The sequence below is a fragment of the Pristiophorus japonicus genome, chromosome 15 (assembly GCF_044704955.1).
Source record: "Pristiophorus japonicus isolate sPriJap1 chromosome 15, sPriJap1.hap1, whole genome shotgun sequence".
Lineage (NCBI taxonomy): Eukaryota > Metazoa > Chordata > Chondrichthyes > Pristiophoridae > Pristiophorus > Pristiophorus japonicus.
Window position 1 is genome coordinate 42,014,903 of NC_091991.1, and position 22,901 is coordinate 42,037,803.

The 22,901-nt window shown below is 45.8% G+C and overlaps 1 protein-coding gene across 2 annotated transcripts in view; it reads right to left on the reverse strand.

Moving 5' to 3' along the window:
- mdfic (MyoD family inhibitor domain containing) overlaps positions 1-12,432 on the reverse strand; it is a 196,704-nt gene extending 184,272 nt beyond the window's left edge. The window contains exon 1 of one of the 2 annotated variants that reach the window (XM_070901621.1): positions 12,352-12,432. The gene's annotated coding sequence lies outside the window, so the exon portion shown is untranslated. The remainder of the gene's footprint in view (positions 1-12,351) is intronic. The other variant, XM_070901620.1, reaches the window with a different exon arrangement.
- Between the last annotated feature and the right edge of the window lie 10,469 nt (positions 12,433-22,901).

Sequence of the window (22,901 nt, forward strand, 5' to 3'; positions counted from 1 at the left end):
TCCCGGTCTGCATTCACCCATTTTTAAAGAGCCAATTGTGTGTGAGAACTTTAATTCTCAGTGGAAAAATCGGAGCTGCAATACAAGATGCAACACAGCTCAAGGACCAAAAATTTCTCGCAGGATGAAGTGGAGGCGCTAGTTACTGTAATTGAGGCCAGATGGCACGAGCTGGGCACCAGCAGAGGTCACATAAAAGTTTCATCAAAACAAATGAAGAAACGCTGGAACCAACTTGCAGAAGATTATTGTGTAATGGTGACCACCCCGAGGTCTGGAGCCCAGTGCAAAAAGAAGTGGCAGGACCTTAGTCAAGTAGTTAGTGTAAGTAATATTTTCATTTATTCAATGGAATTGCAATTGTAAATGTGACCATCTGTATGTCCCACCCTGCAGAAAGACACCCTCTCTAAAAAGTTATATTTTCATCTTTGCAAAGGAAAGTGGCACACAACAAACGAGAAAGAACCCGAACAGGAGGAATCCTGGAAAATCTGCAGCCACTGACACAGTTGGAAGACAGGGTCGCTGCTTTGATGGGTCCTGCCTGGAGAAAAGCAACTACCACTGCACAAGCTGGGCCAACACTCGAGGGAGAGGGTAAGTCCTGCAAATTCCACAGTTTGGCTTTGCCAAATGTTAAGAACTGCGCGGGCTAGCCATGTTTCGGTTCATGAGGATCTCTTCATCAGCTACGCTTCGATTGATGCAATGTGCTATCATTCATCGTGGTCCTTCAAATCAGCCTGCTGCCTGCGCTGTGTGAGCCTACTCATGCCATCCACCCTGCCCCCTCCTCCCCTCCTCTGCTGCTAACCATTTGTCTGTTCTGTTATATTTTGCAGAACTTGAGGCCAACCCTGACGAGGCTGAAGCCGACGCAGAAGAAGATTCAGACACAGACGAGCCTGAAGAGGAGAACATCTTCCAATCCCACCTTCCAGACCAAGAGCATGGGGGTGAGGGGGAGGGGCAGGGGGAGGGGATGGATGAAGCCCACACTGTTGTACTCACTCTGGGTCCCAGGTCTTGGGCCAGGGACCTGGGAGTCCCTAGCCTAAGACCGCCGTAAGTGGAGGAAGTGCATCCGAGAGGGCGCTGAGCACCTCGAGTCTCAATGCCAAGAGCATGCAGAAATCAAGCGTGGACAGCGGAAATAGCGTGCGGCAAATCAGTTCCACCCATCCCTTCACTCAACGACTATCTGTCCCACCAGTGACAGAGTCTGTGGCTCTCGCATTGGACTGTTCAGCCACCAAAGAACTCACTTCAGGAGTAGAAGCAAGTGCCTATGATGATGACTCACTCTAGAGGAGGTGCAGGTGTCACCCATTGAGGTGCCAGGCCCTTTCCTGAGTGGTATGAGCGTTGGGACATTCCATGGTTTCTCACAGTCCGGGGCTGGGGATTCCACTGGGGTGCAGCGAGGCACACCCAGGGCCCCACCGTCTGAGGCTGCGGGTCCCAGTGGGATGAAGGGAGCCACACCCAGGGTGAGGAAGGGAAGGAGAGCTCGACAGCGCTCTCCTGAGTACAGATCTAACAGATGCGGTTCAGATGAAGGCAATGAATGCGGAGAATATTGACCTTACGTGATCACTCCTGGACACCATCAGTGGGGTGGATGATGAGGTATCTGGACTGTCGGGAGAAGTAACAACAATCTCACGAGAAATGCGAACACTGTCCGGGCACATGAGGGAGGGAATGTTGCAGGTAGCGGATACACTGTCGGTGAACACGAGGGAAGGAATGTTGCAGGTAGTCGACACACTGTCAGGGCACGAGAGAGGGAATGTTGGAGCTAGCTGCTGCAATAAGGGAACAAGCCCAGACCCCGCAGCCATTGACAGAATCAACTGCTACTCCCACTCCAATCCCCAGACCAACCTCTGAAGAGGCTCAAGCCGGGATTTCCACATTACCATCTGCCCACGCCCCCCATCAAGAAGTGCACATTACCCAAGATGCTCAAAAGAATATGCTTGGTACCAACCCAAGAAACGCTGCGCCACCGCCTGCGGGCAGGAGTGGAGCCACCAAGACCAAGCGCAGCGGCGGTCTTAGAATAAGTTGGAGGAGAGATGGGTGCAACCTTTCTTTGCTGCTGTTGTTGCTGTTATTATTGTTGTTGTTATTGTTGTAACTGTTCTCAAATTAAAAGTTTTTTGTAAGTTATGTAAATTTACAAGTTTAAAAGTTTGTAAGTGATCTTAAAGATTTTAAGTGATCTTAAAGTTTGTCAGTGATCTTAAAGTTTGTCAGTGATCTTAACTGAAAACTTTAAAGTTTTACACAAGAATATTTTTTATGAAAGTTAAGTTAAGTACAAAAAAGTGTTAAACTTTCGAATAAAATATATTTTAAATTATAACTGAAACATTTCCATTATTTGTTGCATTATTAACACAACTTTTTGAAGTAAACAAAAATCATTTCCATTATTTGTTCCATTTACACAACACAACATTGCGGAACAGGTCCGAACAGTAAACATGGTCCATTTGGAATAGTTGCCGCTGAGCCTTCAGGCAGCAAAATGTTCACGGATGAGCTGCTGGCTCAAGGCTCGAGCAATCCTTAAAGGGGCACAATGGCCGCGCTTCTCCGCCATCGTGCTCCGGGTTGCATGGTGTTATGTCTTGAATAAAGAGTCAGACTGGATACTGCAAGCTCAAAGTAAGGTGAGACCATAATCCTTTATTACAGATCTCAGAGTGCCTCTTCAGCCTGTGAGGTCTCCTTATATACAGGTACTCCCAAGGAATTGTGGGATCCCTTGAGAGTCCAGGGGATAAGCCTTCTGGTGGTTGGACATGGTATTTACAGGTTTACATACATAACAACATTTGCCCCCCAAAGTCAATCGTGTAATTATTTAGAATGTGAGTCGATCTGGGTCCTTCTTTTCCCTGGTTGATCATCTCGGTGCAAATGCTGGTTTTGGTAAGTCGTTTGTTGGGCCCTCGGTGGGCTACTGCACAGCTGGCCTTGCTGGGCTGTTGGGGGTGGTGAGTCCTGCTGGGCTGCTGCGGGTGATGGGTTCTGCTTCGTGGTCAACCGCTGGGTCGGTTGCCACTTGTGTATGTCATCATCATCATATGCAGTCCCTCAGAATCGAGGAAGACTTGCTTCCACTCCTGAAGTAAGTTCTTTGGTGGCTGAACAGTCCAATACGCTCTTTTCGCTGCCTGTACTTGATTTCTGCACACTCTCGGAGTTGAGACTCGAGGTGCTCAGCGCCCTTTCGGATGCACTTCCTCCACTCAGGGTGGTCTTGGGCCAGGGACTCTCAGGTGTCAGTGGGGATATTGCACTTTATCAGGGAGACTTTGAGGGTGTCCTTGTAGCGTTTCCACTGCCCACCTTTGGCCCGTTTGCCGTGAAGGAGCTCCGAGTAGAGCACTTGCTTTGGGAGTCTCGTGTCTGGCATGCAGACTATGTGGCCTGCCCAGCGGAGCTGATCAAGTGTGGTCAGTGCTTCAATGCTGGGGATGTTAGCCTGGATGAGGACGCTGATGTTGGTGTGCCTGTCCTCCCAGGGGATTTGTAGGATCTTACGGAGACATCGTTGGTGATATTTCTCCGGCAACTTAAGGTGTCTACTGTATATGGTCCATGTCTCTGAGCCATACAGGAGGGCAGGTATTACTGCAGCCCTGTAGACCATGAGCTTGGTGGCAGTTTTGAGGGCCTGGTTTTCAAACATACTTTTCCTCAGCGGGCGAAGACTGCACTGGCGCACTGGAGACGGTGTTGGATTTCGTCGTCGATGCCTGCTTTTGTAGATAGGAGGCTGCCGAGATATGGGAAGTGGTCCACGTTATCCAGGGCCACGCCGTGGATCTTGATGACTGGGGTGCAGTGAGGACAGGCTGGTGGAGGACCTTTGTGTGTGTGTGTGTGTGTGTGTGTGTGTGTGTGTGTGTGTGTGTGTATGTGTGTGTGTGAATGTTGGAGGGTCAAAAAAGGTAAAGTCTATTGTGGGTTGTTCTGGATTGTCCGTAAATCTGAGTTTGGTTTGGTCCAAGTGTTTCCTGCAGGTGAGTCCATTTGAGAGTTTGACCATGAACACCCTACTCCCCTCTTTGGCCAAAATAGTGCCAGGGAGCCACTTGGGACCTTATCCATAGTTCAACACAAATTCATGATCATTTATCTCAATTTCGCATGACACATTTGCGCGATCATGATATGTATTCTGTTCAAGCCGCCTGCTCTTTACCTGTTCGTGTAGATCAGGGTGGACTAACGAGAGCTTTGTCTTAAGTGCCCTTTTCATGAGCAGTTCAGCGGGAGGGACCCCAGTGAGTGAGTGGGGTCTTGTGCGGTAACGAAGCAGGACTCGGGACAAGCGAGTCTGCAGTGAGCCTTCATTTACCCTTTTCAACCTCTGCTTGATTGTTTGAACTGCTCGTTCTGCCTGACCGTTTGACGCTGGTTTAAACGGGGCAGATGTGACATGTTTGAACCCATTGCGGGTCATGAATTCCTTGAACTCAGCAATGGTAAAGTACGGCCCATTGTCACTTACAAGGACATCAGGCAGGCCATGCGTGGCAAACATGGCCCGTGGTCAGCGGACGTGCTTGCCGACGTTATCACACATTCAATCCATTTGGAGTATGCATCTGCAACCACTAAGAATATTTTTCCCAAGAATGGGCCTGCATAGTCGACATGGACCCTAGACCACGGTTTGGAGTGCCAGGACCATAAACTTAGTGGCACGTCCGTGGGTGCATTGCTTAACTGTGAACATGTATTACATTTGTGCACATAGGACTCGAAGTCTGCATCGATACTGGGCCACCACACGTGGGATCTGGCTATCGCTTTCATCATTACGATGCCTGGGTGGGTACTGTGGAGATCACTAATGAAGGTGTCCCTGCCCTTTTTTGGCACCACTACCCAATTACCCCATAGGAGGCAGTCTGCCTGTATAGACATTTCATCTCTGAGCCGCTGGTACGGCTTTATTTCTTCCTGTGTCTCTAACGGGACACTAGACCAACTCCCGTGGAGCACACAGTTTTTTACTAAGGACAGTAAGGGGTCCTGGCTCATCCAGGTTCTAATCTGTCGAGCGGTAACAGGTGATTGCTCACTCTCGAATGCTTCCATTACCATAACTAAATCTGTGCACTGTGCCATCTCCACCCCTGTGGTGGGCAATGGCAGCCTACTGAGAGCATTGGAACAGTTTTCTGGATGGCGTAGTTGTATGCGGACAATGTGAGCGCCCATCTCTGGATGCGGGCCGATGCATTTGTATTTATCCCCTTGCTTTCAGAAAAGAGGGATAAATGCGGCTTATGGTCGGTTTCCAATTCAAATTTGAGCCCGAACAGATATTGATGCATTTTCTTTACCCCATAAACACATGCTAACGCTTCTTTTTCGATCATACTGTAGGCACTCTTGGCCTTAGACAGACTTCTGGATGCATAAGCAACCGGTTGCAATTTCTCAAATTCATTAGCTTGTTGCAATACACACCCGACCCCGTACGACGATGCATCACATGTTAGTACCAAACACTTATATAGATCTTACAACACAAGCAATTTGTTTGAACATAACAGCTTCCTAGCTTTCTCAAAGGCATCTTCTTGGCTTTTACCCCATACCCATTCATCTCCTTTACGCAGTAAAGAGTGCAGGGGTTCTAACAATGTACTAAGACCCGGTAAGAAGTTACCAAAATTGTTCAGGAGTCCTAGAAATGACCGCAGCTCCGTCACGTTTTGTGGTCTCAGTGCGTTCTTGATTGCCTCCGTCTTCGAATCGGTGGGCCTGATGCCGTCCACCGCGATTCTTCTCCCCAGGAACTCCACTTCAGGTGCCAGGAAAATGCACTTCGAGCGTTTTAGCCTGAGCTCCACATGATTAAGCCGACTAAGAACCTCCTCCAGGTTCTGCTCGACGGTGTCTCGACCTGTAACCAAGATGTCGTCCTGGAAGACCATGGTGCGCGGGACCAACTTCAGCAAGCTTTCCATATTCCTCTGGAATATGGCCGCGGCCGATCGAATCCCAAACGGGCATCTGTTGTAAACGAAAAGACCTTTGTGCGTGTTGATGCAGGTGAGGCTTTTCGATGATTCCTCCAGCTTCTGATCATGTAGGCTGAGGTCAAGTCCAGCTTCGTGAACATTTTCCCTCTCGCCAGCGTCGCCTGCCTTTGGTAGCGGGTATTGATCCTGCAGTGAGGAACGATTGATAGTTACTTTGTAATCACCACAGATTCTGACGGTGCTGTCTCCCTTGAGGACTGGACCAATCGGACTGGCCCACTCGTTGAATTCGATCGGCGAAATGATGCCCTCTCGTTGCAGCCTGTTCAGCTCGATCTCCACCCTCTCTCATCATGTAAGGTACCGCTCTTGCCTTGTGATGGATGGGTCGCGCCCCTGGAATCAAATGGATCTGCACTTTTGCTCCTTGGAACTTCCCGATGCCTGGTTCGAACAGGGAGGGGAACTTGTTTAGGACCTGGGCACATGAGGTGTCGTCGATGGATGAAAGCGCTCGGACGTCGTCCAAGTTCCAGCGTATCTTTCACAGCCAGCTCCTGTCGAACAGCGTGGGGCCATCGCCCGATACCACCTAGAGTGGTAACTCGTGCACCACTCCATCGTAAGAGACCTTTACGGTAGCACTGCCAATTATGGGAATCAGTTCCTTTGTGTATGTTCTCAGTTTAGTACGAATGGGAGTCAGGACTGGCCTTGCTGCACCACAATTTATCGAAAGTTTTTTTGCTCATTATGGATGGCTTGCGCCCATGTCCAGCTCCATGGACACTCGGAATCCATATAATTCAACCTTCAGCATTATCGGGGGACACTTTGTGGTAAATGTATGCACCCCATATACCTCTGCCTCCTCAGTCTGAGGCTCTGGTTCATCGTGATCCACCGTGGTTCTGTCCTCCTCTGCAACATGGTGGTTTGCAGGATTATCAGGGTTTGCAGCTCACCTGCACATGCGTTGAGGTGTCCCATTGTTCCATAGCCTTTGCAAACGGATCCTTTGAAGCGGCATGAATGGGAACGATGATCACCCCCGCAGCACCAACAAGGTGTTAATGGCCTTGTATTTTCCACCTTTGATGGTGGACTCTGGGACATCTGCGGACGTGCAGCTTCAGGCGTGTAAGTCCTGCCATGTACATTTCGATTCAAAAACAACGTTTCATTGTTCACAGTACTTGCAGCAGCACTAGTGTCCTGAGAAATTTGTTTGATATTGTCACTGGTAGCGATAAACGCCTGGACTATCGCTATGGCTTTGCTCAAGGTTGGGGTCTCTACAGTCAAAAGTTTGCGAAGTATTACTTCATGGCCAATGCCAAGTACAAAGAAGTCCCTGAGTGTGTGCTCCAACTGTCCTTTAAATTCGCAATGTCCTGCAAGGCGCCTTAGCTCGGCGATGTAGCTCGCCACTTCCTGGCCTTCAGACCTCTTGTACATGTCGAACCAATACCTCGCCATCAGAACGCTTTCCTTCGGGTTTCGATGCTCCCCGTCAAGTGTGCACAGCTCATCGTATGACTTGTCTGTGGGTTTCGCTGGAGAGAGCAGATTTTCCATGAGGCCATATGCTGGGGCTCCGCAAACGGTGAGGAGGATCGCCCTTCGTTTGGCAGCGTTCGCTTCTCCTTCCAGCTTGTTGGCCACGAAGTATTGGTCGAGTCACTCCACGAAGGTTTCCCAATCATCTCCCTCTGAAAATTTCTCCAGGATGCCCACGGTTCTCTGCATTGTTGCGGTGGGGTTCGTCATCTGTATCTCTTCGCCTGTTGTTATGTCTTGAATAAAGAGTCAGACTGGATACTGCAAGCTCAAAGAAAGGTGTGACCGTAGTCCTTTATTACAGATCTCAGAGTGCTTCTCCATCCTGTGAGGCCTCCTTATATACAGGTGCTCCCAAGAGATTGTGGGATCCCTTAAGACTCCAAGGGATGAGCCCTCTGGTGGTTAAACATGGTATTTACAGGTTTACATATATAACACATGGCTTCCTCATCCTCCTCCTCCTCATCATCTGCATCTTCCTCATCATCATTGGTCACTCTCACCTCAGGCGGGTCTTCTCCTACCAGCTGCTGCTGCCTCATGATGGCTAAGTTATGCAGCATGCAGCACACAACAGTGAACTGACCGACAATCTCACGGTTGTCAAGTAGCCTCCGGAATGGTCCAGGCATCGGAAGCTCTGTTTCAAGGTGCCAATGGTCCTCTCTATTATGCTGCGCGTCGCAACGTGCGACATGTTGTATTCCCGGTCAGCTTCCGTCCGGGTCACGCGTAGGGGCATCATGAGCCTGGTGGCGAGGCCGTACCCTTTGTCTCCCAGTAGCCAGATCTTCCCTTCTGGCTGCTGCTGAAACATGGCAGATATAACGCTCTCACATAGGATGAACGCATCATGGGTGCTCCCAGGGTATCTCTCATCAACTGACATGCAACTGTGATGCATGTCGTCACACATGAGCTGCACATTCACGGAGTATAAGCCTTTTCGGTTCCTATCCATCTCGGAATCCTCCAAAGGTGCTCGCAAGGCGATGTGGGTACAATCAATGCAGCCCTGTACCTTTGGGAAGCCAGCAATCCTGGAGAAGCCCACAGCCCTTTCATGCATTGCCTGGGTGGTCAAGGGGAACTTTATGTAGTCATTCCTCTGGGCATATAGTGCAGCAGTCATGTGTTGAGAGATGGCGCACACATCCCCAGTTGTGGCCTGGAGCTATCCAGATGCATAAAATGAAAGTGCAGCTGCAACCTTCACTTCAACTGACAAAGCAGTCCTCATGACGCTTCTAAGTTGCAGGTCTGCTTTTACTACCTCACAGATCTCGGTTACAACTTTTTTGTGGAAATGCAGCCTTCTCACACAGTCTGCATCACTCAGGTGCAGCTATGAACGCCTGTCTCAATATACCCGATGTGGGTAAGGCCTCCTGCCCATCACCCTACGTGCTCTGAGATTTCTCATGCGATGATGTCGAATCAATCATCTCTTCTGCAGCACCATTATACAGAAGGCTTGCACGAAGTATGGCATTGTCAAAATAGCCCCAATTACAAATAATTGTCGCTTTGCAAGAAGCTCAAAATAGCAGGACAAAGGATTTAAAACTTCTTTACTCTCTCTCTTTCCCCAAGGTCGATGCCCTAGTATGAACCACACCCTTGTCTGCACATGCGTAATAGGCTTGTTTAGAACGGGAAGCTAGGCGTTCAATGAAGACAGTTGGGGCAACAAAGTCTAAGGCAATTCTTTAATTTTAGATTTTTTTCAAAGTACCGCCCACAACCGACCGAACATCTCCTCACCGGGCTTGAGGGTCGGCTGGCAGAATTGCTCCCTCGCCCGGACACAGGGGCTCAGCGTCCAACCCCCGCCCCAACCCCCCCCCCCAGGCTTCTTAATAAACTGCTGTATAGTGTAAGGGTTGTCATCCCTTCAGTTCGGCTTCTACCCCCTCCGCACCGCCCCCCCCACCCCCCCCACTCCCATCGGGCTTCTTTTGAAGCCAAGCCCATGTCCGGGCGAGGGAATGATTCTGCCGGCCTATGCTCCGACCTTCGAGCATGATGAGATGATGTTCAGTGGTTGCGTGGCACTTCGAAAAAAAATCAAAAATTAAAGAATTGCATTAGACTTCCATTTTCTCTCTTTTGAATTTAAAAAAATTAAACTTCATGATGCATATTCTTTGTCTTCTTGACTCCCTCCAAAACTTTGCTTAAAAACAATGGCGACTTTCTGCGCCGATTTCTTGATGTGCGTTGGTTTTTCTTAAGTGCCCAGAAGGGTTTTTGAGAGTGGTCACATACGCCATCCTAGGAAAAATGTAAGTTGGCCAAATTTGCTTAAATGTGAAAAACTGGCACAGACATCAGGCCCCCTATGACGTAAAAAAATCCAAATCTAAAAAAATCGTAACTGTTTACACTGGTGCAGAAACTTTGGGGAAACTTGGATGTTTTAATTTACACAAAAAAAAAGCAGCGCGCGCCAGAAAAACGGCACAGATAACTGGGGAAAATTGAACACATGGTGTCACCTCTTGAAAAATTAAAGTAAAAAAATACGAACAGAAAGGTTTGGCAGTGTCACATTCAAAATCACTACATGCTCTATAACTATACTTCTGCGGCTCAAAATAAACTTCCTGTCTGTCATATCAATAATCAGAATGAAGACAGATTGATTGTCAATAGTAGGATGTGATTAAAAACACCAACAAAAGAGATTGACCACGTACCTCATGAGTGTCAAAATCACGAGTGAGTTCTGGTCAGTCTCATGATTGTTGATATTTACTTCAATGCTGGTCATGACAGGTTCTTTTCATATCATACATTTAAAATGTAGTCGTTCAATAACAATATATGTTTTATGATATCACAAGTTAGAGATTTTAAAATGTCATTATGATTCAAGATCATATATGTGGTAGAAAGAAGTATTTATACTTTGTAGTCAAACAGATTTCTCGTAAAACCTGCAAGTTTTTCATTGCTCGATGTCTGCTATGTTTAACCGAACCAGGCAATCTCATTTATTTATCTCCATGCCTAAGGGATATAAGTGTTTTCCCCCAGTGTTTATTCATTTAATGCCTGGCTTAGAAAGGGATTAAATCATAACTTGAGTTACAATTAAATATTTAAATCATGAAGTGCAAGAATCTATAATTTTCAAACTATGAGTTTTAATTTACCTCATACAGAGAATATCGGTGGTCACCTGCAGTGCTGTGTTGCTCAAAACGTTGTCTAATACATAATTTCTGAATAAGACTATGCATACAGTGAAAATAAACGAACACAATTTACTGAACATCAGTCAAATATTTAATCAGTTGATGAAGCACACTTGATCTGTTCCTCGAAAGATAATTAAAGACAACCTTGTAAAAAGGCAAGGCAACATCTGCATTACATATACTATAAATCCGAGTAATACAAACAACCTGGCTCCCCCTGTCTGTTGCATATTTCAGTTTAATTTTACCATCTCCATAGATGTGATTTTGTATCCAAATTCTAAACACTTTAGAACCAAATATTAATTTGTACAATAATCAGACTGTTGATCATTTTTAAAAGCAACATTTTTCTGTGCAATTTGTTATAGAGAATGAGTTATCTAAATGAATATGGCAGTATGTTAAAAGCCAAATGAGATGTATTTATTTTTTCCTCCATAATTTTGTCTTCTCTACTGAAGGAGCAGATACATGGTGAGGTACTGTTCACCCGTGTTAATTGCCCTCCGGTACCTTTACAATTTGCCATTTCTCACATGTGAGCATAGATAATGTCATGAGACTCACAGCTAAACCCAATCCTGTCCTCGCTCAATATCCACATGTGGACTTTCTGGCAGGAGTCACTTGATATTAGTGGAACCCTGGCTGATTTTGTCCCTTTCCTAGCCCGAGGATTTTGAGGCTAATATTGGAGTCCCTACTGCTGTCCAGATGTGGGAAGCTCAGTCAGTGTTTGCTGCAGATAGAAACCTTCCGGATCCATATGGCTCAGTTCCACCTTAGGTAGTGGATCATGAGAAGCTCCACTTACATTTTTTAGACAAGGTCAGGTCCAGGATTTTTTGGGAACACAGATTTGTAAAATTCCTCTTCAAAGACACATAGAATCATTGGCACTCCAATATTCCGTATGACTAATGTAATGCATATGAATAAAGAATGGCTTCGCAAATAGACAGTTTTCTGTGCATTCCATGTGGAATTTCACTTAAACTAAATAGTTTCTGCAATAGTCTTAAAGTACTCTATTGGTGCAGTGAATAATGGTGAGTTGCACTGACCTCCCTCTCTGCAACAACCCTCCCAACACACACTGACATAAAGTTGTGTATTGAATTCAATTAGTTATGATGTCTTCAGAATTTAAGTAAGTGTCATTAAAAATGGATGGTTTCTCAAAATGTTTGAATCTGATGGGTTCTTTAACCAGGGCTATTTTTATGCATCGTTTGATCACATCAAACTAGTCACCATCAAATCACAGCCGGCGAAAATTGACATGCTGATAAATGCTATTTTTGCAGTCTTACAGGTATGTCTACATTTGTAGAATGATGTGCGCATCAGACCTACAGTCTCAATAATACTTGATTTGTAGGGTCAACAGCGTACAGTGACAAATCTACAAAACTTTTCAAATTCCAAAGAAATTTAAGGCAAACTATCAACTTTCAGAAATTTAGAAGTGATGCCCTCATTGACATAATGGGCCCGAAATTTTGATAGAGGTCTTCCTGTGGGCAAACTAAAGAAAAAAGGTAAAAAAACTGCACACTTACCTGTTGCTGCTGCGCCCGCTCGAACTTCTGAGCCTGAGGCCTTCACTCCTACGTATCGGAGCTAGTGCACATCAGGACGTGCGCAGGGTTGGAGCTGTCGTCACATGGCTCTGGGAAGCCAATCAATGTACAGTATTTTCTCATTCATAATAATGGGAACTCCGTAAGTTGGAGTTCCCATTATTATGAATGAGAAACCCCCTGCCAAACAAACAAAAAAATCAATAAAAAATAGAAAAATACACAACATATTTAAAAATCATTTAAATTAAAATTCTTATAAAAAATAATATTTTCACGACTTTTTTTAAAGATGCCTTAAAATAAACTTACCGTAGTGGGGAGGGTTTTTAACAATAAAGTATGTTTTCATATGTGTTTATTTAATTTAATTTTAATGTTTTTATGTATTTTTAAACACTTGCGCCTGTAAAAGTAGGCTATACGCCTGCTTTTTCAGGTGCAAGATATTAAAGGACATTTGCAGGGCAAGATATGTGTAAATATCGGAAATCTTGCCCTGCAAGCGTCCTCGCTCCCGCTATGCGCAAGATCTGTCAAGCCAGAAACTTGACAGAACGGAAAAGCCGATTTTCAGCGCATGCGCATTGCGTGCTGAAACCCGGCTTTTCCGATGCCTTCCTGGGTCTGTAGGAACTTCGTACGGACCCGGGACATCGGAATTTCAGGTCATTATATTTACCAGCATCCATGATTTTGCACATGACTGCATTTTTTTTAGTTATCAACAGATTGCACTTTCCACTCTCCAACATTATCCAAATACAATTTTTTTTAAATCTAAATTTTTTAGCATCTGACAAATGATCAATAGCACTTGACAGCATATGCTGAACCCCCACCGAACTGTCCTTTCTACTTTCTATACTCCCCTAATCAATTGAAGTCATCTTCTGCACAAGTCCTAAATGACATATATCTAGTACTACTATCAAAGGCATCATTAATCTGATATGTCTATTGGAGGATGGCGACTAATATCACTATAAAGACTATTTCTTCATGCATAAGAGCTGTTTGTAAAGTTAGTCCTGTTAAACAAGGTAGGATAATTGAAGGAAGAAGCTAAGCTGTTTATTTCAATGGACATTTTACCCATTCAAATCAAAAGGAAGTATTATGAAATGCCATATTTTCTGTATATCAGGAACATTATACAAGTAATTTTGGGACTAATTTTCTTGACGTTTATCCCAGGGAAACCTGCTCCCTGGGTACAAAGATCAAGATAAAGAGGGTGGAGACAAAATCTCCTCCTCCTTTACATTCATGAGACATTTACGGACTTCTCTTGAGTGACGGAGCAGGGCCTGGGCTGGAAATAGGTACTGGCCTCGTGTTCTTATTTAAATGAGGCAGGAGTAGCATTCCCAGTCCTACCACCTCATTTTTTTGTGCTTTTGTCAGCTGGGAGCCTATTTTGGGGAGAACTTAAAGAACCTCCCCTCCCACCTGACATTAGCGGGTCTGAGAGAGCCAGACAATAAGGCAAAGAAGGCCAACAAGATAAGTGGTCTATCTTTTTAGAAAGAACCTGGTGAATTTTCAGGTTTGCAGGCCGTCTGGCTGCAGTTCTCCAACAGCAGCCAAAAGACCCCAAAGGTGCCAGCCAGATCCTCAGAAGCAGGCCGTACTCTGATTTCTACCCTGACTCCTGGCACAAAGCCCTGCCAGGAGGGGAACCTGCACCAGGAATGAAACTTGGCCATGTTAATGACACATCATAGGCAGTCGCTCGAGTCGAGGATGACTTGCTTCCACGTCAAAAAGTTCACAGGTGTTTCAATGAAGGACCGAATATTCCAGATCCTGAACGACATGTTGAAGGGTGGAAGATGCCTGTGTGTGGATTTTTTTAACGTATGGTGGCCGTAGCACATCAGCCATCACATGGGCTTGACAGAGCTAGGTCTTGGTCCAGTGGCAAGGATTACCCAAGACGACTAGAGACCTGCTCTGCTGCACCTATGTGACTTAGTGCGCATATCGCAGTGTAGGCTGGTCCGTGCTGCACCTGGGTCCTCATCGCTATTGGGCCCCCATCACATCCCTCCACAGTTTCTTGCCACTCCTTCGCCCCGACCTTGCCGCTCCTGCTGCATCTGCATGACACAACCCACTAAATGCAGGCATTTCTCAGTCTTTCTGGGCACAACATACTTCAGATGCACTGCTCCTGTCCAGTGACCAGGCTTAGAGCCTCCAGAAAAATCAGCCCCTATTTCTTAGCAGACAGGTAGAACAGGCTTGATTGTGTCTGATGCTTTTACATGAACTTCAGAACAATATCAGCTTTCTTCCAATTTTTTTTCAAAATTCCATCTATATAAGACTGGTTACAAGATTCAGATCACGTCAATACATGGCTTTAAAATTAAGGCAGAACTGGTGCTGGATTCAGACTAAGCCTGATTCAGACTAACTAAATAACAGGGTACATTTTAAAAAGATTTCATATCATAAATCTTTAATGATGTGTGGGTGTTATATACAAATGTACACCTAACTGTGATGATTCAAAGTAAATATGGAGTTTGATTAAAGATCCTATTGACCAGGGTAATAAGTGTTTAAATGTTCCAGCAGATTTCATTCACATGATTATATTGGTGCAAAGACAATTGTTTAGATCTATTTCAGTAATGTCTTAGTATGCAGATTGAAACTGCATGAAAAAAGAATAATCAACATCAGTAGAGTGGAAATTGGATCCACATTTTTCAGGTTATTTATGCTCATTTGAATATTCTTATCCTTCTATATACAAACCAGTTATTTTGAAATTTACAAAAAGTAGCTTATAGTCAAATCAAAATATATAGAATAACTTCAAAATTCTATGAGATTTATTTGTTTGGTTCAAGAATGCAAATACACAATTTTAAGACCCTACTTATCTGTCCACACAATCAGTTAAAAGTGAAATCAAAGTCTTGCTGCTCTGTCTTTGCCAGAGAGATTGGGTTAGATTTTTACTTTGTGCAGGAGTGTAAAACAGTCAGCAGCGAATCGGCAGCCTGTATTACATCTTTCAATGGAAATAAAAATCGGGAGAGATGTAAAACTGGCTGCCAATTCGTTTCACCCATTTTACACAATCGCACAAAGTCAAAATCTACCCAAAGCTGTGTCGTGTAACTATTTCAGGAAAATAACTGCCTAACATTTCCTGTCAAATCATTCACCAGTGGCAATAAAAATGTTGATAGTGGGGAATTCCTCATACACCAATAATTACAGCTAAGTATCACAAACAGCCAGAATTTACACTCGTCACTGCTTATAAAGCTACTTGCAGAGATCACTGCCAGACATTCTCATTGTAAATTTGGTAGAGGCATCCTAAAGAAAACTAAATTTCATAGAGGAAGCTTGATATTTCTGACCGAGGAGGCATTGGGCTGGATTTTCGGGTCGTTTGCACTCTGGGTTTTGCCAGGTTTTGACCCTCCGCTGCAAAAAAATGGGGCGGTGAGGTCTTTTACATGCTGTGCTGAGAAGACCCGCCAGGAAGAGCTGCGCGGGAGTGCAACGGTTCTCCTTGCGACACCGGCAGAAGTTTCAACTCGCACCCGAAACGCGCCCCGTGATGATCGCCAGGAAAAACACAGCGGTTCAGCCCTACCGGCGGCGGTGTGGTAGATAAACTGCAAAAAAGGTAAGTTCAAGTGCTTATTCTTTTGGGTTTTTTTGTAGCGATTTGTGTTGCAAGGGTGTGGGCAATGATTTTTGAATGTTTTTGTCTCCATCCCAAGGCCTCTCTCGGAGTGCTCCCAGCCCCGCACTTTAGTTGGCGAGGTTCCCGTTTTTGCGCCGCGAAAGTCATACAACGCCTCCCATTGCGCTGCGCACCGGGGGCCGAATGACAAAAATTACTCCACACAGCGCAAACGTTAATCAGGCGGAAAATTTCCCTCCCCGCCTTCGTTTTCACCCCGAAAACGGCAAAGCCGAAAAAATGTCTGCTACGTCAGTAATTCATTGTAAACTTCCCCTGATATTTAATCCAGTGATCGTTATGTCTTAGGGCTAGAACCTCCAATTTTTTGCATGCTTAACGCCCACTTAACGCCCATTTTACCGCTGAAATGACATATAACGTCCAGATATCGCCCATTTTGGCACAAAATGGAAACTGACGGGCTTTTTTAGGAGATTTATTGCCGAGCATTATTTTCCCAATGGGCTTAATGGCAAGAAAAAATATTACTGCCCGCCCACTTTTTTGGGGTGGAATCAGCAGAATGAGCGAATTGAACAGCCATAATATCGCCCAGCGTTACTTTCGCATGGAATTAACACCAAGATTCAATATTAACGATTGCCCACTGTTTTTTGTCGTAAAGAGCATATTTACCCAAACTAGTGGCCATGGAGATCGTCCATCGTCAATTTCAGCACCTCGCACACATATCGCCCAGAATATCACTTGCTCAAAAAATCGCCCACAAAAAGTGGTACTAACCGGGACGAACGCCAGCAGTGTGGCTGGCATTTGTTAAATCCCATTCTTACATGAGGAGCTGATATCGGAAAGATTTGCCTGAAAGAGCGCTGATGTGACAATGGTGACACACTACTGTGTGTGTGCAGCTCAGACATCAATGGTGCCCATCACCTTGGTGCCAGTTAAAGTTTACGTTGATTGATGTTAAGTTGTATTTAACCCTTTCATGGTAAGGAATCACCAGTGTGTAACAGTCCAGCTATCTGAGACAATGTGCAACAAGGTTATGTTCAATAACAAAAGTTTAATACCAACATTGGTCTGAAATCATAAGTAGCACAGCCAATAACACCCAACCCCCACCCACACCCCACTTTTTCCACCATTGACATAAATCACATGTTCAACATGTCCAACAACACAGAATACAAAGGCAAAGCAGAAGCGTGGTCCCCAGCCCCCATGCATTGCAACAAATTGCGTATACCCGGATGGAGATATAACACAGCCATCACCTGTGCACATGCACCTCACTTTCCTTCCCCCCTCTCCTTCTTCTTCTCCACACCTCTACCCCTTCCCCTCCTCGCCCCATGGTGCCTGGCCGAGGAGCTCCTCAGGCGGTGCCTCATTGGGGGGGATGAAGGGTACAGGAGCGGGGAGTGCCAAGGGGGCAACATTCTCTGATGCAGAAGCAAGATCTTGGTCCTTGCTCTCATCTGTCGTTTGCAGTGGTGGTGCGGAACCTAGGGGTGGAGTGCTGCGCTCCCGGACCACTGGGAGGCCTGTGGCAGCAGAGTTCCTGTCTATCGCATCCAGGGACTCCGCCATGCATGGAATGAACTCGGTCATGGTGGCCAGGTGTCAGGACATGCCCCCCAATACTTCGATGAGCTGGTCACCAATGTCTATAGTCCTCCTGGACAACTGTACCATCTCTCCACTGTCGTGTCGCACTCGTGGAACAGATCTGCCATGTCCACGAGGCCTCCGCAGGGTCGGCGCCATCATGGGGACAAATGGGATGCCCTGTGGAGAGGTGCTTGGGGCTGGCACCTCCAGAGTGGAGGCGGGAATGACCAGAGGACCACTAGATGGCCTTGGGGTGGAATGAGTATTGGAGCATGGCGATGCAGGTTCTTCGAAGTCCATGCTCTCATCCGTCGAGAACAGATCCAGCGGATTGACGGGCGACAATCGGAGCTCCTCAGCCCCAGATGTAGTAGGATCGGCCGTCAACTCCTGCCCCGCGCCCCCACCTTCTGGCCTCTGTGGCCTTGCCTGAGGCCACACTGCTGGCTGAGCTGCGAGGCACAAATGAGGTTATTAGAGGAGAAGGGGGTGTTAGGGTGACACGATGAGGCCAGCGTTACACACAGCATATGTACGACAAAAGCACCACCGCTCTCAAAATCATTATAGACATCACATTTCATGACCATCAAGACATTGTGCGTTGCAATGATTTCTGCAATACTTTTAGAAATCATCTATCATATATGATTGTTTGGCTATGAGTGGGAGTGGCATCTATTGACTTTACATCACGCAATGGTGTAAGCTTTACTCACATGGCATCACTTCAGGGTCTGCAGATGCGTCCTTGGCTGTCCGGGGGTGCTTCCCCATGAGTGCAAACACTCGCTCCTCCATCTCTGTGATGTCGCTGGGGATTGGTGCCCCCCACCTGTTCGCCTCTGTACAGACTGCATCATCGATAGCTTCTTCTGTAAAAGGTGACAGGATGACATGGCATGAGATCATTGCATGATATCATTGCAAGGTACTGTCACAGACACTGATACAACACATAACCGACAGATGTAATCATGATTATTATGATTATTATCATTCTTTACCAAAAGACGTACACCGTGACCGCAGGCTTTGAGTAAAACATTTCTGGTAAAAGTGCAAGACCTCACATCTGCTGATAGTCACTCATGACTGTTACAAATCAAATTATATAAATACATAAGTACATTTAAATCAATGTAATACTTACTCTTGCGGATCCCACAAGGTCGTTCCATCGTTTGCGGCATTGGTTGCCCTCACGCACCTCGTTGGTCGTTGACGAGACCACCTCTGCTATCTCGGTCCATATCCTCTGGTAGGCCTTTTGGGTGGGCTTCCTACGCCCTTGTTGTGACAAATCACCCCAGCGTAACTCGACCTCCTGCAGGAGGGAGGCATTTGCCTCGTCCGAGAACCTCCTGGCTCTTTTGCAGCCTCCAATGTGCTCCTCTCCCATCTCACTGTTCTCTCAGTGTCAGTCTCCACAGCGTGCTGTGATGTCTCCTCCTCTCCCTCCATTATAGGGCAAACTTAGTCAAATATGGGGCTGGTAACAGCTAATTTTTGTTTGTCTACTTGCTGTGAAGCTCTAAAGTCTACCTCCTTCCTCCCAAAGCAGCCACACCACACCCAGCCACGCCTTCAGTCCCTCTGAGCTCCCTCTCTGTCTCCTCTTCTGTGCATGTCATGGTGACCCTTGACCTCCTGAAGCGCAGGAATCAAGCATTGCCATGTCGCTGCTAAGGACGGCCACACTTTACGGCAGAAGGTCAAAAAAATTTTACGCTACCACCCATTTGATATCGCTCACAGTAACAGCCATTTTCAAAAATGTAAACTAGGTGTTTTGAGAATGGGCGAGAAGCTGGCGATCTGAAAACCCTTTTTTACTGCCCACACCGTAAATAACGTCTATTTTTGGTCGATAATCCCAAAAGTGGAGGTTCTAGCCCTTAGACTATGTATTATATAACAGCATTGATATATGTATTGAAGTATATGACACACATGGTAAGCACATAAGCACGTGCTCCTTATTACACACCACACAGGAAGTATGTGACCAAGAAGCAAAGATTTACTGAAAATTCACCATCTCCATAGACTTTACCCATCTCGGTGATACACAGGAAAAATATATTGATTCTGGAAGCAGTTGTACAACAGAAATACTAACTCAGATGTACATTCTTAGAGAACATCAGCTAGTGTTCCTCAATGCTGACTTCTTACAATTTATAAATATTGGTAATTAAAGTGTGACATTTACAGAAAATAAAGTGCCATACTCTCGTGTAATCACAAATTGGATAATGCACTTTTGTAAGGATATTGTGTGTATTCCATGAAGATTAAGTTTCCTGCTCAGACAAGAGGAAAAAATCCTTGGTGTATGGTTCTAAGTGATATGTGCTATTATGACAGACCAGACTGACTTTGAATACTAAACAGTCTAATGCTAAGATTCAAATGAAAGGGATTAACAACATGAAAATGCAAAATTACTTTATACCTTAGAAATCTTGAGTGTGGAATGGTATTCTTCAGGAAACATGCCTGGATGATTCTGAATGCAAAATACCAGAAATCTGTAAGCTGATTATGCAGTCGTATAATTTACAGCCATATTGTTCTTATAAAACAAAAAATCCTTTAGCCAATAGCAAAAATATTATTTACTGTAAAAATGAACTTCAGAATGAGCAGCATGATAATTGGGAAATCATATTCCTTAAATAGCTGCACTCTTTGTATCAACTTGTTTCTAATATTTGAACTCGAAAAAGCAATGTAGAATTGGGTTGGGTGTAGAGAGAGAGCTACAGTAATCACTAAAGAGTGCAGACCATGCTTATTTCCTGTTAGATTCAGAGGACTATAAATTTGATTGTTTTGGCCATAAAATGGAAGCCTAACAATCCAATCTGCTGGGGGGTACACTGCGGCTTGTCCCATGCCTCAAGTTCGCTGCCCGCAAAATTGTGTCTGGTTTCTGCGTAAGCTGATGAAAACCCTCCACAACACTAATATGCCTGAACAGATCAGGTACAATCAATGCCATTGCAACACCGCAAGCATCATTGAGCACTCCACTGCACTATTGAAGCAAAATTTCAGATGTGTGGATAGGTCTGAGCTCTCACTGCAACATGTCCCACTCAAAATCTGTTGCATCATTATAATGTGCTTCATGTTGCACAACATGGAAATAGAGAGGGAGGTTTCAATCCCCCAAACTGGTGGATTTGGGTCAGGTGGGATGTTAAAATGTTTTAAATCTCAAACCCAAACCCAACCCTCCTCGAATCCACCCACTTCCAGTTTTAACGGAGGAGGGACAGGGGGTGGGGGGGGGGCAACCAATTCACTCCCAAGAAGCAGGTTGCTTATTTAAATATTTTAATGAGGCTGCATGCCTCATATTTTATCTCTCGTCCAGTTTTAACCCTGGCCGTCCATGTTTCCTGGGCCTCAGGAAGCCCGGCAGCTAAAGGGAGGTGACGACTGCTGCGTGGAAGAGGTAAGTGATTTTCCAGCACTTCTTGTGGGCCAGGAGGAGCAGGAATGCTTCCCCGGCCCCCAAAGCAAACCTGCTTCCTTCCCCGCAATCACCCCCGCACCCCCCAATATCAACAACCACGCACCCCGCCCCCCCCCTCGCAATTGGTCACCCCCATAATCACCCCCCAATCTGACTCCGACCCCTGACCCTCAAAGCCACACAGTACCCACCCCACCTTGTCCCTCGCAATCTCTACCACAGCACCAGGAAATCTATCTGCTTCTTGGCTACAGCCTCTTCTGCAGTGCTCCCCGGCCAGTAGGGAACCAAGCCTGTTAATCAGTCTGACTTCCAGGCGGGATCCTGTTGAAATTTAACTTTTGGTTTCACTGCAAAAACTCCTCCACTTGGAAATCCCGTATTGCAGCGGAGAGATCAGGGATCTGCGAATAGACCAGTGCTTCCGCTGACCTGCTCATTCCCCTCCCTTGAAAAGTAACGCAAAGATCCTCTGTATTAATAGTCCTTATTACCCCCTTCGCTACTCCCTTAAAGCTGCATTATAGAACATTGAAACCATTCAGCCAACTTTTATATGGAGAACATACTGAGAATACAGACTCTGAAGCTGCTATGAAAAGACACTGCAAACCAAAGCGCCAAATGTGATAAAAGTGATTAATGTAATGCCAAACACACACAATTGCACTCTCACACAAGTGTCAAACCATAGTGCCTTTCTTAAAAGGATTCCCACTACTCCACTGATCTGCGGGAGAACAGACTGCAGGAAATGAATGATGTCTTGAAAGCTTCTATCTATTGAGTCCACCAGTCTTTTCAAGGTGGAACCCAGAATCTGGATCACAGCCATTTGAGCTGCCACCAAAAGCTGCAAAGTCTGGTAACATCGGCCTCTGTTGTGAAGGCCCAGCTATAGTGTCCCTGGCCACACTCTCCAGGTTTGACTGCAGCTGCTGATACCATGTGGGATGACAAGCTGGAAGTGCAATCCTCCATACTTTCAGCCATGATGCTGACACTCCTTAGCAGCCCTTCTAATACCTTACATAACTGAAGTCTGCATCTCTGTCTCCCTCAGCAGAGCTAGCAGAAGACCTCGCCCTCCAGCAAGCCATCTTCTAGGGTTTCGAGAGATGTGAGGAGGCTGCTAAGAGGCTGCAGGGTGACTTGGACAGTTTAGGAGAGTGGGCAAATGCATGGCAGATGCAGTATAATGTGGATAAATGTGAGGTTATCCACTTTAGTGGCAAAAACATGAAGGCAGAATATTATCTGAATGGCGGCAGATTAGGAAAAGGGGAGGTGCAATGAGACCTGGGTGTCATTGTACATCAGTCATTGAAAGTTGGCATGCAGGTACAGCAGGTGGTGAAGAAGGCAAATGGCATGTTGGCCTTCATAGCTAGGGGATTTGAGTATAGGAGCAGGGATGTCTTGCTGCAGTTGTAGAGGGCCTTGGTGAGGCCTCACCTGGAATATTGTGTTTAGTTTTGGTCTCCTAATCTGAGGAAGGACATTCTTGCTATTGAGGGAGTGCAGCGAAGGTTCACCAGACAGATTCCAGACGGAATGGCAGGACTGACATATGAGGAGAGACTGGATCGACTGGGCTTATATTCACTGGAGTTTAGAAGAATGAGAGGGGATCTCATAGAAACATACAAAATTCTGACGGGACTGGACAGGTTAGATGCAGGAAGAATGTTCCCGATGATGGAGAAGTCCAGAACCAGGGGTCACAGTCTAAGAATAGGGGGT